This window comes from Notechis scutatus, chromosome 2 (assembly GCF_049901735.1).
Source record: "Notechis scutatus isolate UNSWTSFEM ecotype Mainland chromosome 2, rNotScu1.2, whole genome shotgun sequence".
In the NCBI taxonomy this organism is placed as follows: Eukaryota; Metazoa; Chordata; class Lepidosauria; order Squamata; family Elapidae; genus Notechis; species Notechis scutatus.
This window is the reverse complement of record NC_142010.1, coordinates 111,075,401-111,093,570: the sequence shown is the minus strand read 5'-3', so window position 1 is coordinate 111,093,570 and position 18,170 is coordinate 111,075,401. Positions and strand designations below refer to the sequence as shown.

Here is an 18,170-nt window from a genome sequence, read left to right as displayed (position 1 = left end):
AGCCAGAAAAAAAAGAAAAAAGAAAAGAAACCATCTTGCTTCAGTAGCACTGGGAGCTTGGAGGGAAAGATCCAGAGAGAGAGAGAGAGAGAGAAATGAATTGGAAAATGAACTCCGAAAACCACCCTGCGATCTTTCTTTCAGCCACAGAATGCCGATGAAATATTAAGGAGTTAGAAGAATTTGTCCTGGGGCACCTTAAAAGCAAAGAGATTTGTTTTCATATCCTTGCTATCGAGCAAACCTTTCGGTTGCACAAGTAGAGTTGGGTTGGGCTATGTCTCAGTGCTTAGCATCCACCCTTTTCCTGTGGGTGGAAACTTCAAAAAAAAAAAAAAAAAGTACTGGGAAGAAATGGAGAAGAGATTTGGCTACCCGAGCTGTTCTTGCCCATGCAGGTGTGCATAATGCGCAGGAATGCCAGACAGACCTGAGTCACAGGTAACCTCCCCTGCATACATACAACACGCCTAATCACACCTGAGGTAAAGGGAAAAGTACTTCTTTCCGACTTTACTTGCCTAACAGCTATAGGTGCTGCTACTGGGAACTCCTCAATTTACCCTGGAGGAAAGAAAAATAAGCCAGAGGGAGTTCTTTTAAAAAAAAAAAACCTGCAACAACAGCAGCAAAAAGGTGGGGAGAGTGAAAAAGGTGTGAGACAACCCTGGATCAGAAGCAACCAGGAGACCTGAAGAGGTGGGTCGAATTGATGAGCTCTTTTTTCCTTCCTTCCTTTCTTCCTTCCTTCCTTCTTTCCTTCCTTCCTTCCTTCCTTCCTTCCTTCCTTCCTTCCTTCCTTCCTTCCTTCCTTCCTTCCTTCCTTTTTCAACTTTGCATCTGAAATAAAACTGGAATATGTGAAAGGGGGAGGAGAGGAAGAACCAGGGGGAGTCAGGATAAGCCAACCAACCTTACATTTGGAAACGACAATGCAGCAGTGAAACAAGTCTCTCTCTCTCTCTCTCTCTCTCTCACTCTCTCTCTCTCTCTCTCTCTCTGTGTGTGTGTCTCTTCTCCCAACACACGTGCACACACAGTGCACACACACACACGCACACACACACACACATCCCTTACCACTGGAGGAAGTTCTTGGCTTGATGTGTGGATAGCTGTTTTTTGGATTGTTGCAAAGGATTTGGACTTTGAAATGGACCCAGCATGAATGAGGTTTGTGGCACAAAATTTTTATTTTCGGTCCCCACACCTATTTTTTATTATTTGTTTATTTATGTTACTTTTTTTTAAAGAGACAACTAATGATTAATCAGAGAGAAAAGTGAAAAGAAACGCAGGGCTCCTTGCACAGGTAAACAAGCAGGCAAAACGGCTGATGTAGTCCTATGTTCTTTTCTACTTTAAAGTTAGATGGGAAGTTGTGTTCCATGGTTGGAACTTGGCACAAGTTCTTGATCAGCCAGTTTGATACAGCAGAACAGAGCATTCCCTCCTCCCCTTTGCTCTCTTGCCGAAGACTCCTTTTTATCTGAATTAACCAGGCTATTCATATAATTCCTTTGCACCCGCATACCCACGCAGTTTCTCTTTTTCTCTGTGTACATTCGCAGGGCACATTAGGAAATTACGGGGAAGATGGCTATCCGTCAACAATAACGTGTTCTTCCCAAACAGAGGAAGGTGAACTTTTCCTGAGTGAGAACGCTGACATTTCCCTCCCACAATATCCCGGTGTTTTTAACAACTTCATAACAGGCAGACATTAGGCAGTAAACTTGATCTTGGTGTGGCAGCATAGTGAAGAACAGTTTTCCTTAACTCATTAATTTCAACCTGTTGCCCCATTTGTAAATTTGTTAAAAGTGGAGAAGAATGCGGGAGAGAGGGGGAGGATTATAGTAACTCTCCTAGCAGTTAGAAGATAGAGATTGGGTATTTTTAATGTGTTATAAATATTTATGGCTCTAGGCACGGATTCACATATCATTTTTATTTCTCTTAAGCCCCGTTCTGATTTGATTGTTGTTTGAGAATCACATAATCTGTATAATTGAAAATAATGTACTTTTCCTGATTTCAGATGTTAATGTGTTTACGAAAGGCGTGAAAATGAGGAAACTAGGTAGATTAACAATGTGCATGAGATTTAAGATAAATTGGATGGATTGTTTGAATGTGAGAAGTAGTTTAAAATAGGTAAAGCAGCAGATCTGGAAGAAGGACAGATAAAAGTTAAGTTATAGAGTGGTGGACAGGTATGCTGTTGGTCTGCATACAAGGAAGTCACTAAAGATCAGCTTCAAAACCTCTGGTCAGTTCTAGAGCCCAAGTATGATATGGGTCTCTGAGCATTAAAAAGTGAAGTTAAGAACATATGCATAGTGAAATTCTCTTTACCACTAAGCTCACTTTATGGTTAGAGAGGCATTTTGGATTTTAGCTGAGGAAGGATTCAGATAGCTCTAAATATTTGTTCTTGTTTACAGTATTAGATGCCAATTTTCCTCCAATGGAAAAACTACCAATGTATTGTCTACAATGCCAATTGATTATATCTCTATAAATTGTTGGAAAAACAGCAATAGGTCACATTTCGGGTCTCCAATAATTGTCCCTGGGTTCTCCCCCATATAAAAGTTGTCAAAATGTCATAAATTTGGGTAATTTGGGAAGGAGGGAAATCCCAGCCACAGAAAGACAAGACCCAGCTAGATTGCTGACTTCTTTACATTTTAGCAGTACAAGACAAATCAATATGATGTTCCAGATAAAGAAAAAGGCAATTTGGTTTTTGCTTATTTGGTTTATAGTTAGGGTACAGCATCTCTTTTTTTACAATAGCCATACTTAAAATATTATCTGTGGTGTGTCATCTGTGACAACAGAGTAATGCAACAAAGGAAACAAGAGCTGGCTCCTGTTTCTAATTGATACCTGCTTGACATGCAAGCTTGAGTCCTTGCATTTCCCTCTGTCCATTAAATACTAGATCAAGCTGAAATGCAGTCATCACAAAATCTGCCAAAAATTTTTTTTTAGAAAAGATGTAATTTTTGGCTTTATTTATGATGAGAAGGCTGGTCATGGAAGCCTATTCAGTAGTTAGAAGGAAGGAAAATGAGAACAGTCAAATGGAAAGACTGGTGGAACTGTGCTTCTATTGCTTTGTAGACAAAAGAGATCTCTTCTCTCTCTCTCTCTCTCAGTATTTCACCTTGTGTAAACTAATGTATGTTCTTTTGCAATATACTCTTCTGTGTGGGATCCTTGGTGCTCTCTGAGCTTGGTTGCTGTTGCTCTATCAATAGTCTTCCTCTTATTTTGGCCATGTATGGTACTGGAGTGCCCATTCATGCCTCAAATTCATTGGGATTTGGAATTTATCAAAAGTGGTTATCTAAGTGAAGTAATATTCTGAAAAAGAAGCAGTGGGAATTTGATGACAGGTGATCTGGAACAGTTCAAAATAATTTATTTGGGATCTAATAATTTTGTGTGTGTGTATGTATTCTTTGCATAAAGGAATGGGAGAAGGAAATTTATCGCAAGTGTGTGTAAGGCTGTCTTTCCTAATATCACCCAATTCGTGCTATAAAAGCACCTGGAATAAGTTTATTTGTACTCCCTCTACTAGATTTCTTTTTCAGTGCAATGACCATAAGCAGGGCCTTCCCAGTGGTAGCCCCATACTATCTTCAAGTTGACAAACAGGCCTATTCACCCAGACTACTCAAAGTTATCTGCCTTTTAGATCACCTATCAGGTTACCCTCTTTCTTATATATTTATCATTTATATATTTATTGTTGCTAACTATTGTTGGTTTCCTGTTAGTTCTAAGAGTTGGTGTTGTTTCTATTTTTATACATATAATTTGATGGATTGATGTTGCTTTCAGTATTAAAATATACTGTTTTGATCTCCTCGTGGTTACTAGTAAAGAATTGCATGCTTCATAGTCTAATGCCTTGTGTGCTTCAGTTATATGCTATCCAGGGTCATCATCTGATACAGTGAGGCCATTGTAATTGTAGAAGAACATTTATACAGATTCTTGCATAGTGTCCTTTCCTGGAAATAATTTCCTTGGGGATTGATTGATTGAATGAATGAATTTATATGGGCAGCATACGTATTTTCATTCTTTTGCCAAACAAACAACTGAAGTGTAGCTTACTTATGACCTGTGTTGCCAATGGCTTCATGCAGACTCACCCCACATGTGTTCTTTTGTTCTTCTCAAAGAGAATTTTTGTAGAGGAACACACTATAGTTCTGTGTCTTTCTACATACTGGATAGTGAAGTTGATTGGATTTAAGCAGAAGTTTTAAGAAAATAACAAAATACTGGTATGTAGGAGGTATCTGGTCCAATGCCTGAAAATAGCTAAGCCTTTGGCAAGTTATTTGGTGGATAAATGTTGAACAACTATATTCAGTTCAACTCCCTGTCTTCTCATGAACTTACTTTCATTGTTTGTCCCTAACAGTGGCAAATGGGAGTGGGAGTGACCCTTGCATGAGAATAAGGAAACACTTGAATAAGACAAATGCATGATATCCCCTTGTTTGTTTAATTTATTTATGGATAGGCATAAAAGGTTATGGTTCAGAGTTTATTAGAGGTATGATGACTGGGGACACGAAAGTGCATACACTTTACGTCTGCAGATGGTGGCACCTTGTTGGCTGAGAACTTCAATGTTAATGTTAAATGAAAGGATGCCATCAGTTCTGTAATATCGTTCTGAAAATTTATGTAGTAAAGATCAAGGTAGTTGTTTTGATAGAGACAATTGAGTGAATGGCTGCAAACTATATATTGATGGCAAAAATTAGGGTGCAGTTTTTGAATGTTTTTTTGTCCTGAACTCTTCACCAAAAAAAACATCGTTGAAATTTTCTACCATTTGAAGGCAGGAAACAAACAGCAAAAAGGTGTAAGCCCTAAAACAAACTTATCACAATTAAAAAGATCTTCCCCAAACAAGTAAAAAAATACCATCCCAGCTGCCCAAATGTAATGTAACCCTCCTAGTTTGTAACATCTCTCAGGCCTATCACTGACTTAAATACCACAGCTTGCTTGACTTTTTTTTAAGTTTTGAGATAAACAGATAACAGATAATCAGAGTTGAAAGGGACTTTGTAGGTTATCTAGTCCACACCATTTCTGACAAATGGCAGTCCAATCTCTTCTTGAAAGTCTCAGGTGATGGCACTCCCACAACTTCCGAGGGCAAGCTGTTCCACTGGTTAATTGTTCTCACTGTCAGATTGCCAGGAGTTGATAACCAGAGGGAGAAGAAGGTAGTATTCTCTTTTTATCAAACCCTGAAACAAGAAATAAATCATCTGGGTATTAACCGTACTGGCCATGGAGAGATCTTATATTCCATAAGTTCTATACCACTTTTAAGTGCTTAAGAATGAAGCCAGTAACAATTTGACCTTAAGGACACAACTTTCAGGAGGGATGAGTGCAAAACTCTTGTCCAACAACCTAGCAGAACAGACAGGGAGGGAAAGAAGGTGTGCCAACACTGAGTCCTTTCATAGCTTCTGGGCTCTGGGCGTAACAAAAGAGCTGTTGTATCACTCCCTTGTTGTAGTGCTGACTGATTCTTGCACATCACATTGAAGAGTTCATTCTGCAGAAACACACAAGTTGGAACGGCTGTCAGAATACAAAAGCTTAAACATACAGGATGGAGAAATTAACAAAGGATCCCCCTCACAAGCATGCAAATAAAGGAAGAGAAATTGGAGAAGGCACATAATTCCTTACATGTTTTCTTCCTCTTTTCTTTGTTTTGGTTTTTCTGGTTGTTCCACTAGCTGGGGAATTCTGGGATTCGAAGTCCACAAGTTTTAAAATTGTCAAGTTTGGAGAACCCTGTTCTAGATTTTACACATCTAGAAGTTTTTGATGTAAGCCTTTTAACATTGCTCAAAACAAACCAAAAATTATGCAAACAGAAATAGTCAATTTATCATCAAATCATGGCAGCATGAATTTAGGAACTCTCTGGGCCAGAAGAATGTGGTCAGAGGGCTGCAAATGGTTCATGGGTATCCAACCCTAGGTTAGATGATAATCAATCTATTCTCAACCATTAGCTGGCAGTCTTTTTCAGACTGAGTTGTATTTTGTATTATTCTAGTCTCTGACAATGCCTCCAAACTAGTAGTTTACTGCTGAAAAATGCTCTGGGAACTGGAAATGTGGCAACAATAGGAACCTGTAGTATGCGCATGGTGGAAACTCTGGGAACTTGTAGTTCTCCAAGTGTTGATGAATGTCATCCCCTAACAGGACTAGGTAAAGTGGCCAATGGTGACACATATGAAAAGTTGTGGTTCAACATTATTACAAGGCCTCAAGTTGCCTACCTATCATCCGTGCTGTTTGGAAGATACTTTCCAGAACTTGACTTGGGATGTTCTGCATGCAAAGATGTTCTCCACTACAGTGTCTTCCAGATGTTGGTTCTGTTTCCCCAATTACAGAAAAAAATGTATCCGTAGCCATTTAATTGGGCACACCGGTGTATTCTTTTTATTTTACAAGTAGTTGGGTAAGAATGATCATATCAGAGCATCATATTTTGACCTAATATTTACAGACAGAAATCGTCATCACATCTATTCACATACATACATATATGTTCCGAACTAAGCAACTCGTTAGTTTGCAATTCTAATAGTTTTCCTTCCACGACAGGCTCGTAAACCTGCACTTCTGATTGGCCCGCTAATAGCGGATCGTGATTGGTCGTTTTTGGCTGATCTGATTGGCTGATGGCGGGTCACCGCTGATTGGATGCTCCCAGCGCGGCAAACTCAAATCATTGGGTGTTTTGACAGCAGCGAGCTCTATAAAGGAGCTGCTGCTGCCCAAGTATTTTCGCTCTGTTCTGAAGTCACTAATAAAAAGTTGGAGTCACTATTCGATGCCTCGTCTCCGTTCTTTGCGCCCACTCTCCCAGACATAACAATATACATATACATATAGCTAAATGCTTTCACTTCCAAAGGATAGAGCAGTTTCTTGACTAGAATCAACTATGACAACTATGTCAAAATTATAACAACTGCTTACAAAATAAATTGCTCTGTCCATTTTTAATGTATCTAAAAGCTGGCCATGGATCATACCTAATGTTCACCACCCTCTTTACCTACAGAAATTTCACTACATAGACACACCTATACAATTGCTCCTATTTAGCATCAATTATTGATTTCTGAAATATTTAGTATAGGGTTTTTATTGTAGATGACTTACTTCACTATTTTATATGGCTTTATATTGTATGCTTTTTTGGGTGGACCCCTCGTCTTTGGGGTACTGATTATTGAGCTGTTGCTTTGGATTTTTTTTCACATCCAGAGGCTGTGATGTGGAATGTGCTAAAGAACAGAGTATATTTACCCGCCAAGTTTATACCTTGATCAAATGTATTTCTTTATTTGTTTGTTTGTTAAATGTATTTGTGTCCATCTTGCCATGGGGCTACTGCACCATGGGTATCAAATGCCACAGAACCATGATTAGTGACATCACTGCAATAGAAAAAGGAAACGTTATGCAGACCATAAATGATTTTATTCTTTTCTTTTATAGCAACCAGCTTCAGGATTGCAGGTATAAGGAAAATCGCATGAACCATTTTATTAGGTTCCTTGGGGTTTTTTAAAAAAAACAAAATCAAGATAAGTGCATGCCCTCCTGTAAGAGTGCATGTCCTGGGGGGTTTGGGTGGGGGCAGTGGAGAGATGGCATTGTTTTTCATACAAATAGATTAGGATTACTCTGTCAATCTGCAAAATATGCAGGCCAACCAGCAAAATGATCCCTAAAACTCTAACTCTTGGCTCCCATCTAAAGGTCATTTGGATTTTTTTTCAGCTCAGGCCATTAGCCCAGATCTAAATACCCATTAAAAATTAGGGTCCTCTACTGAACATATGACTAAGTACTAGCATCATTGAAGAGAGGAAATAAAGGATAAACATACTTTTTTTCTCTCCTTTGCACAGCATTCCCCTGTCCCAGAAGTGAAGTCAAAACATACTGACCAGCACTCACGCCAACACATCAGAGGGAAAAGTGCAAAATTTAGCCTCTAACTAGTCCTATCCTTCCTTTGATGCCTTTACAGTATTTTTTATGGGAGAAAAAATGTCACTAGTTGCAAATCTACACTCTTTGCTTTAACAGAAATGTGGTGTAAACACATTGTTGAGGCAATGGCAGACGATGAAGAAAGGAAGGAAGCTGCTGAGAGGCAGGGGCTGGCAGAGATAACTCCTACTAATGGGGAAATGGCCCACTACCAAACACTGCAGAGCGCCAGCCTCACAATTTGCCAAATAGAAAGTATGTGATTTGTGCTGAGCTGAGGAGCTAAATCTGCTGACAGGGGTATAGTATAGAGTCACAAGAGTATGGGGTGCTTTATCCAAGAGCTGCACCAAATAGACAACTAACTGTGTACTGAGAGGAAAAATATCACCGTAATAGGTTAGGATCACACGAATGAGACAAAAGTTGTAGGGCTTATGTTGATTAGCCCCAGCTGCATAACTGCACATATTTGGAAGGCTACCATGAAGATGTGATTTCCCTACTATCAGGGCTGAGTAGGTTAGAGTACCAAAGGCTGAGTAGGTTGGAGTACCAAAGGCTGGGTAGGTTGGAGTACCAAAGGCTGAGTAGGTTGGAGTACCAAAGGCTGAGTAGGTTAGAGTACCAAAGGCTGAGTAGGTTGGAGTACCAAAGGCTGAGTAGGTTAGAGTACCAAAGGCTGAGTAGGTTGGAGTACCAAAGGCCTGAGTAGGTTGGAGTACCAAAGGCTGAGTAGGTTAGAGTACCAAAGGCTGAGTAGGTTGGAGTACCAAGGCTGAGTAGGTTAGAGTACCAAAGCTTAAGGAATGCCAATGCCATCCCTCCTTCTGAAAAGAAAGCCCACAAGAAATTTCATTTACATTTATTCTATCTTTAATGAAGCAATCTTTAGTAGTATTAATACAGGATTTCAGGTACTATATTTTTGCATTGAGGCTTAGCAGTTTTGATAGATCGATGATAGAGAATAGGATAGGAATAGGAGGGGAGGGGAGGGGAGGGGAGAGGAAGCATCAGACAAGTGGTGTGATTCAAAAAAATTTTACTACCAGTTCTGTGGGCGTGGCTTGGTGGGCGTGGCAGGAGAAGGATACTGTAAAATCTCCAGTCAGAGGTGGTATTTGACGGTTCTCTGAACTACTCAAAATTTCCGCTACCGGTTCTCCAGAACTGGTCAGAACCTGCTGAATACCACTACTGCATCACACAATACGGTCTCTGGATGCCACCTATCCTTAATCTAGCACTACCAACTACTATACACTACATACATTGAGTTTGAAGATAGACTACTTCACAATGAACTAGGTTTATACAGGCATCAAATGAAGCCAGAACTTGTGCCAAAGTTTCCTGATGTTGTTCTAGAGATACAGTATATGAAGGACTAATAAAGACAATTCAAGGCTCAGATTGAGTGTGATTATATCTACAAATGCATGGATTATCTTCATATTAAGTAAAGGGATTCACACTTTTTTGAGGTTTTCCATCTTTTTGGAATATTAAATAAGAATATCAAGATTCTGGCAGCATTTGCAAGGGTAGCATTACTTTGTTGTAATGCGAAGCAAAAAATTAATGCCTGTTTTGGTTGTCAGGATATGTAGCAATGCTACCGCTGAGCCATTTCCAATAACAAGTTCAAAAATGTTGGCAGATACTAGACTCAAATTATTCCTTCCTTCCTTTCCTTCTTTCCTTTTGGAGGTGTACACATTATTTGACTTTCTAACTACCTTTATCTTTTATAACTAGATGGTTAACTTCATTCTTGAACTATCTGAAGTGGCTATATATTATAGCTCCCCTCTTCTAGTGAATTTATGGTATTTGATTACTTTTTCCATTACAGTACTGGTTATATGATTTACTAGTACCAATTTTGAGTTGGCTATCTGACACAAATGCATCCCCCTACGACTGTCTCTGGACTAATAGGCATCAGACCCAAAACTGGCACCATGCCATGCAGTTGTTAGTGTTTTGTATCTAAATTACGTATATTCCTGAAAAATTACTCACGTAGCTGCTTTGTCAGCAGCATCATAGGCAAAGTTGAAGGGTGTAGACTTTGCAGTGATCTGAGACGCAAATCTCTACACAGGCCTGCAGGTTATATCTGGAACTAAGGGCGTACTGTACAGCTCAGGTAAAGTCATGCCCGCCCAGCCTTGAGGCAGCAGAAAAGTACACTGGCATTTGCTCCCTCTGCTGCCAACTCCGATCACACCCTTTTAATGCTTGTTCTGGTGTGCCAGTGATTAGAGGTGTTTTGATTTCAGCTGCACATGGCCAGACTTAGAGGTTTAGCCATCTGTGATGACCCGGGGTGTGGCACAAAGGCAACACAGTCAAATAAGCAAGAAGAGTCCCTTTAATACCTCCAACTTTGCCCCCAATGTCCAGTTACCTTCAGCTGAAGAAAAAACTCTCCCAAGAACAGTCTTTAAGTGGAAGAAATCAGTCTGAAAACAAAGTACATATAAACTGTAAATCAAAATCCGTACAAACCACGCTGCAGCAATTAACTGGACAGGGCCGGATAAGGAATTGCAGACTTCAAGGGCCAACAAAACACACACAGTTGGGAAGATGCTAGGAACCCAGATAAGTCTCGACAATAAAAGATAACTCACTATTTGCTTCCAACAAGTTGCTGTGTGCAAACTCCGTTTTTAAACACTGTGTTCCCAGCTGCAGCTAATGAAGGGAATCAGGGCCCTTTCCTCCCCCATAAGCCATGCAACTCATGTTGCTCCCTTCTCCATTCCTCCCTGCGTGCCCTAGGATGAAGAGGGGGTGGGCCTGAGTCTTCCTCTGAACTCCCTCTCCCTTGCTATACCTCTCCCCTGCTCTGCCCAGCCAGACTTTGCCCTTCCCCAGTTTCTTCCACAGCCAATGGAGCCACACTTCCACTCCCTGTCAGCTGTTCGGCTTCCCCCTCTGAATCAGATTCCGACAGGGGCATGACACCATCTGTCAAAATAGAAGTTTCTGAAGTCTCTTGGACAAGGTGATTTTCAGGCTGGAGAAGTGAGTTCACCAAAGCATTCAATTTGAAAGACAGCTGCCAAGCTCAATGGCCTTGTGTCACATATGGATCTGTGTGTGTGTGTGAAGGCGGGATCTTGATGCCAAGAGCAAAATGTGCCAGGTTTGATTCACCTTGATGGTGCTACAGGATGTTGTCAGCTTAAGAGGAAAATGTAACATTAGGAAAGCTAATGTCAGGCCGAAGCCCAAGGACAACACAGTGAAATCCAATCATGCTCAGATTCTGTCCAATTTTGTCAAACTAAAGCTATAATCTTCTATCCTATTAGACATATCCTGAGAGATTTTAGGGCGTGGCTTCCCTGAACTTCTTCCCTCCTATATCCTCTAGCTCAGGACTGGGTAGTCTAAATCTATTCTAAAAAAACTCTGCATTGCCAAAACTCTTATCCACTGATTTTCCAGGTGTGCATTTGTGGCTGTGGCAGGTATGGGCCAGGAAGGAGATAAAGACAATGTCAGGAGGGACATCCAACACTAAAGAAAGAAAGAAAAAAACCACCCTGTTCTGTCGTGGGAAAGATCTGACTTGAAACCAGTGTGAATTCAGCTCTTTATTAGCTAGCAGTAACTTCAACAAAACCGGAGCCGCGGCAGCCTCTTTTATAGCAGCTGCTTGCGGCTCGCGGCCAATGACAGCTTCTTAAACTTCCCGCCGTCAGGCGGACCAATTGCAACAATAGTTAAGAAACCAATCAATAGGCAGCAATGGCAGTCCAATCAGAATGTAGTATTACGAGTATGCAAATATCTATATACAACATACCCCATGCTCTGGTGTAAGTAGGGAAAGGCCTGGAGACTCTATCCCTTGGCACTCTAAAGCTGCAGTTGTATACTGGCCTCTTGAATCATCTTATCCACAGAGGGGGCCAGATATATTACATTTGGGGCCTTTTCTGCCTACTGATCCTTCCTCAGGCATTGGTCTCATGGATTAAAATCAGAAAAAGTACCGTGCAAGAATGGAAATATGACAAAGGTCTACAATATATGATTCTGGGGACTTTGGGAAAGCAAAATATGGAGACATATACTGCTACAAATCAGGATTGGGGAGGGAGGGGAGATAAATTTAAAAAAAAACCTTCCCTGTCAGGTTCAAGTATTCCCTATGGGAGATAATTCCCATGAGCTGCCACCAACCAGGTTGAACCTCTTCACTCTCCTTGGTTGCTCCAACTGTAGAGTTCTTTTAATTTGGATTCTTTAATTGAAGGAGTCTCTCTGGAATAAGAACTCTTATTCTTAGATATAAAAATGAGTTTATTGGGAAAGGCTGATTGGAGAGAGATGGTTTGGTTCTTCTGTTTGGTTTTATGTTCATAAACAGATGTTGTTCTTGTTTTGAATGAATGAATGAATTCTTTATTGGCCAAATGTGATTAGAGACACAAGGAATTTTTCTTGGTGCAAATGCTCTCAGTGTACATAAAAAGAAAAGATACATTCGTCAAGAATCATAAGGTACAACACTTAATAATAGTCATAGGGTACAATAAGCAATCAAATCATACCAGGAAACAGTCAATAGAAATTGTAAGGATGCAAGCAACAAAGTTACAGTCATATAGTCACAAGTAGGAGGGGATGGGTGATAAGGAGTGATGCGAATATACTGATAGTAATGCAGACTCAGTAAATAGTTTGACAGTGTTGTGGGAATTATTTGTTTAGCAGAGTGATGGCATTCGGGGGAAAATGGCATTTTTTCATCGTCGTCCCACCTCCAAACACTTATTTTTACTTTTATAGAAAGTGGGGAAGAAATGAAAGCCAGCCTCTTCGGGGAGACTTATGATTGTTTTGCCCAGTCATGGACAATGAAAAATGCTGCATTGTTTAGAAATTATCTAGGGGATAAGCCCACTTTCCTAACCTTTCTTGATGGAATTATAAAGGCAGATTCTGTTCTTGCTTTTGGAATTTTGTGGGAGAGGCTCTTCTTGAAATAAAAGCCGAATCAATCTATCCAGACCTTTTAGCATGGGGTCAATTCATCAGATACTTTAAGGAGCTCTAGTGGGGTCATACCAAAACTAGGGGATTATCATATAATGCCATATGTCCTGATCATTCTTTTGTGTTGCTTTTATATCTCTGAGAAATGTACCTCTGAAGACATGTCTGGACATGAGCTGTGCGGTCTGTTGCTCTAGTTTTAAGTGACCATCGTGCACACATGAACTGCGTGACTAGCACCTTAGAAGAAGGCACACTAGAGTGACACAGCTTTTCCAATTGGGTGCCTTCTAGATGAACCTGTGTAGCCATTTATTGTGTTGCCATAGTTGCAGGGCATACAGAAATTTTCAGGCCCTCCTATCTGGAGGACACTGAATTAAATATTGATAAACTAATTAAAACAAATATTGATTTGACTCATACATACAGCTTTGTGTCAGCACTAACATTTATTTAGTATTGCTGATTTCTCCCCATAAAATCAATTATTATTAACAAGTTTTGCACAATGTGGCAGAAATCATAAGTGTTTGATGGTCAAGGAAGACTCCTTCTCTTCTCTTCCACTTGCTTTCCCTTTCCAATAATAATTGTATTTCCCAAATTGTACTACATTCTTTTAAGATAAAGAATAAGTAACTCAAAAAAATTGCCTTAAATGTATATGTAGATGTGTTTAATTTCCAACCATGAGTTCTGCCAGCCTTACATAATCTCCTCCTACACACATGCCATCCATGTTGTTGTTTTCCTTTTCCCCCATGTCCAGCATGTCCTACAAACAAGTCCTTACTGTGACTGACCTTCTTCTCCAGCAGTAGGAAGATTCATCCAAACTAACTTTGGTTATATATAGACAATAACACTTTTTCTACTGCTTTATATTGAATTAAGAGTGCATCTACATGTCTTCTTAAGCCTGGCTCAAAAGTGCCTTATTAACCGTTCTATAGGAACACATATTCATGACAATGTCAGCATTGGTATAATGGTTAAGGTTGTTGTTGTTGTTAGTTGCGAAATTGTGTCCAATCCATCGTGACCCCATGGACAATGTTCCTCCAAGCCTTCCTGTCCTTTACCATCTTCTGGAGTCAATTTAAGCTCACGCTCACTGCTTCAGTGACTCCATCCAGCCACCTCATTCTCTGTCATCCCCTTCTTCTATTGCCCTCATCTTTCCCAGCAATAGGCTCTTCTCCAGTGAGTCCTTCCTTCTCATTAAGTGCTTAATGGTTAAAGTACTGGCCTAGAAGCCAGAAGATAGTAAGTTCTTGTCCTGTCCTTGTCATAAAAGCCAACTGGGTGACTTTGGGTCAGTCATTTTCTTTCAGTCCAGCTCACCTCACATGGTGATGGTTGTGTGGAAAAAGAAGAGAAAAGAGTATTATATATGTTTGCCACCTTGAGTTACTTATAAGATATTAAGGCAGGATAAAAATAAAATAAATCATAAATTTCAGCAGATAGCTGAGGCTACCTAATGTTGTAGTTAGCCAATCTGAATATGTTAATGAGGTGTTACCATCTTCTCCCAGCACAAACATTGCTCCATAGACAATTTCTGATGTTTTGTTAGCAAGCAAGATGACACCATGGTCAGGGACGGGGACTAAGGAGCACAGGGCATTTATGTATTTAAGCATTCTTGCTCCGTCTCTAAACTGGCTAGCCATTTTATTGGACCTTAAGATAGGCCGAGAGATATGATTAAGGTTCTGAACTGGGACCAGGAAGACCTCCATTTGGCTAAACAGCTGACTGAATAACTTAAGCACTATCTAGTTCATAGGGCTTTTTTGTGGAGGGCAGAAACATCCATAGCAGTCAATTATTTCATCAAAATATTGCATTGTTGCAGCATCCTGATGCAAATTCTGTCCCTGTGTGCCACATTGCCAGCAGAAGTGAACAAGCTTAGAGTGTGAGTTGCAATGTCACAGCACATGTTGGTTATTTTCACCCACCCACCCCTGCTCATCCCCCGGGGCCCACTCCTGCTTCATCCCCACCACCCCACCACTCCCACTCAATGTCTATGCTTGTGTGATAAAATGAAGGACACACTCTACAAAGGCTGCCTACTTATATAATCCTTACAAGAAAGGCAAGATAAAAGTTGAAATAGTAAATAAATATGGGAACTCTTGGGAAATTTCTGGGTGGAATTATATAAGTGGGCAACCTTTCAATAACTGATTTTGAGGGAAATAAATACACTTCCCTTGTAACCCACTAATGTAAAAATTATGCATTAGACGAATTCCAAGATTTCCCCATTCAGCCTTGCCCAGTAGCTATAATGATAATTGGTTCCTTTCTACTTTCCCAGGTTCAATTCTAGACGTATCCTTTTCAAAAATGAAGTGGGCAGAAACTTTAAAACAGTCAAAGAACCCTGCTGCCAGACGGGGCAAGATGAACCTCTGCTCTTTGAAGATTGCTTACTTAACAGTTTCTCTCTGAAGCCATTACATCTGAGGCAACTATTTGTTCACATAAATCCTTGGGAGTGATGACAGGATCTTGGCAGTAGAAGGGATTCTGCTGGATACATATTGGCAGAGAAATAACTAAAAACAGAGAAAGTGTTTAAAGAACAGTCAAAAGATCCTTCTCACCATACATCAGCCTTACAAATAATCACTAATATAATTATATGTAATATTTCAGGCAAAGAGAAAGTCAAATTACAGTAGGAAGCCTCTTAGAGTAGGAGAATCACAATAGAAAGAAGTTGGTTAAAAATGCTGAATCCCTCCCTTCCCACTGGAACCAGAAGAAATAAATTGCAAGTTTCAAGTGACAAAATACTGGCATTGTGAGAACTGAGCAGCAAGGGAGTGACAATGGATAATGTCACCATCAATAACGTTCTATTGCAAAAGGGTAAACAATCATCCCGAAGACGGCAATGGAATACAAAGTAGTAAGCCTATGTAGTGTGAGGATTAGATTTGGGGGGATCCAATTTTAAATTTACCCCCAACCATGAAACTCACTGGATGATTTTGGTCCAGTCACACACTCTCAGCCCAGTTTACATCAAGGAGATCCTGATTTGCTTTGAGCTCTTGTAGAGAAGTGTGGAAAGGGCCTGGAAGAAAATATCCAGCAGGAAATTAGAAAACATAGGAATATGTGAGCTTAGCCTGAGGAAACAGGAAAATGGGAGGGAAAAAAAGTCAAAAGTTCCTCTGGTTTGACTGTCTTTAATATAAGAGGTAAAGAAGGGGAAATGCTGTCAAAACTTTCAAGATTCTGTTATTATAGCCTATATCAAGAGAGCTGAGCTCTGATATTTCTTGTGGTGTCTGTTTCCTGAGTTGGCCTACCTTTAGAGGGCAGAATAAATTGGACAAAGAAAGTGGTCTGTTCTAATACGGCTTTGCTTTAGTTACAGACAAGTCTTGCCAAGCTGCAAAAATTCTAATTATAGTTTCCTTTTTCACCCATTCCCTACCTCTGCAAAAAAAGAGGAAACAATCCAAACTAGATTAACGGTTTTCAGTTTGACCAATCTCATGGGAGAAACATGATTCACTCTTCTTTTGATGTACAACTAAATCATGGATTATCTTCATATTTTCATCTCTCTGGGGATATAATAGAAATTGCTCCCTAACCACACTTGGCTAGGTAGTTAAATTATCACACGTATTCCAAGAGCACGAATTTATACTTAGCCACAGCCACAAAGGTTTCAGCAGTGTATTGACATGTCAGAATAAATCACTATCTAGAACCAGTCATGAGCCTTTGCGGGATGAGTGCTCTTGCATGAGACATTAATCTTATTTATCTCCATGCGCAGTCGGTAATCATACAGGCCCTCACAATGCCTGTTTATGACTGCTTGGTGGGAAGACTTCATCACATTATCAGAACATGAGCTCATTCTCTTTTAAAGTGCAGGAGTTGTTCCCTTATATATTAAAAGTATATGCTTACCTGGAACAGATGATTTGAATCTCTATGAATGCAGCACAGTTCGGACAAAAATATCATTACCAAAGAGAATGCCGATAGAAATGTTTTAAATATTTGCTTTAATAATACAATAATACATGGTGGGATTCAATTTTTTTTACTACAGGTTCTGTGGGTGTGGCTAGGTGGGCCTGGCAGGGGAAGGATACTGTAAAATCTCCAGTCAGAGGTGGTATTTGCCGGTTCTCTGAACTACTCAAAATTTCCACTACCAGTTCTCCAGAACTGGTCAGAACCTGCTGAATACCCACCTCTGAATAATACCAGCAATGATACTGATGATCATAAAGTGACTGCAGGAGCCTTGCGTGTGACAGGCCAGAGCTAATGGCCTTGAGATCTACTGATGTATTTTTGAGACCTACTGATGTATTTTTATTTATCCTGCCCTTTCAAGGTGACTTAGTGGGGATTTCCCTTCCGATAGCAGCTATCTTATGATTGAGGGAAGTTGGACTGAGACAGCACCCAAAGTCACCTGGTGAGTTTTTAGAGCTGAAGATGGCTTGTCCAACACTTTAAACACATTGCTGGCTCACCTTCCAACTGTATGGAAGCTACTCATTCATCCAGGGCCCAGGCATACAGCAACTATTTATTTATCTGCATGGCTAGGAGGGTGACCAAAAGCAGCTCCTGCATTCACCAACCATGCAGAGCCAACCCATGTAGCACCACCAAGTCATTTCCTACAAGCACAACAGCTTTATGGACTTTGTTTCAAAAACATGACATTAATTTTGTGGCACAATTTTACAGCATGCTTCCTAAATGTTTCATAGTTCAAATGAGTTCTGGAAAATATTGTCTGGAACTATGTGTTTGACTCCAGGGAATTATCTGGATTCAAATCCCAGTTTAGATAGGTTCAATATTTATTCAGGTATCATGCTAAGCAAAAAACAACAACAAAAGATAGATCTGACTTTGGCCAAGTCTAATGTGTGTGTGGGTCCCAGCTGCTTTGCTTTGAAAATCATCATTTATAATTTAATAATATATTTGAGTCTTAGCTACCGTAGTTTATTTTACAGGCACAGTTGCTAATTTTGTGGTTTAATGCAGTA

At 40.0% G+C, this 18,170-nt stretch overlaps 1 protein-coding gene across 22 annotated transcripts in view; it reads left to right on the top strand.

The window, feature by feature from the left end:
• The first annotated feature begins 309 nt into the window (after positions 1-309).
• The window catches only part of ITGB4 (integrin subunit beta 4), an 85,246-nt gene continuing 67,385 nt past the window's right edge, over positions 310-18,170 (top strand). For 7 of the 22 annotated variants that reach the window (XM_087955795.1, XM_026667470.2, XM_087955786.1 and 4 more), the window contains exon 1: positions 344-699. The gene's annotated coding sequence lies outside the window, so the exon portion shown is untranslated. Of the gene's footprint in view, positions 1,174-18,170 lie in introns of all 22 variants that reach the window. The other 15 variants (XM_087955793.1, XM_087955790.1, XM_087955780.1 and 12 more) reach the window with 7 other exon arrangements.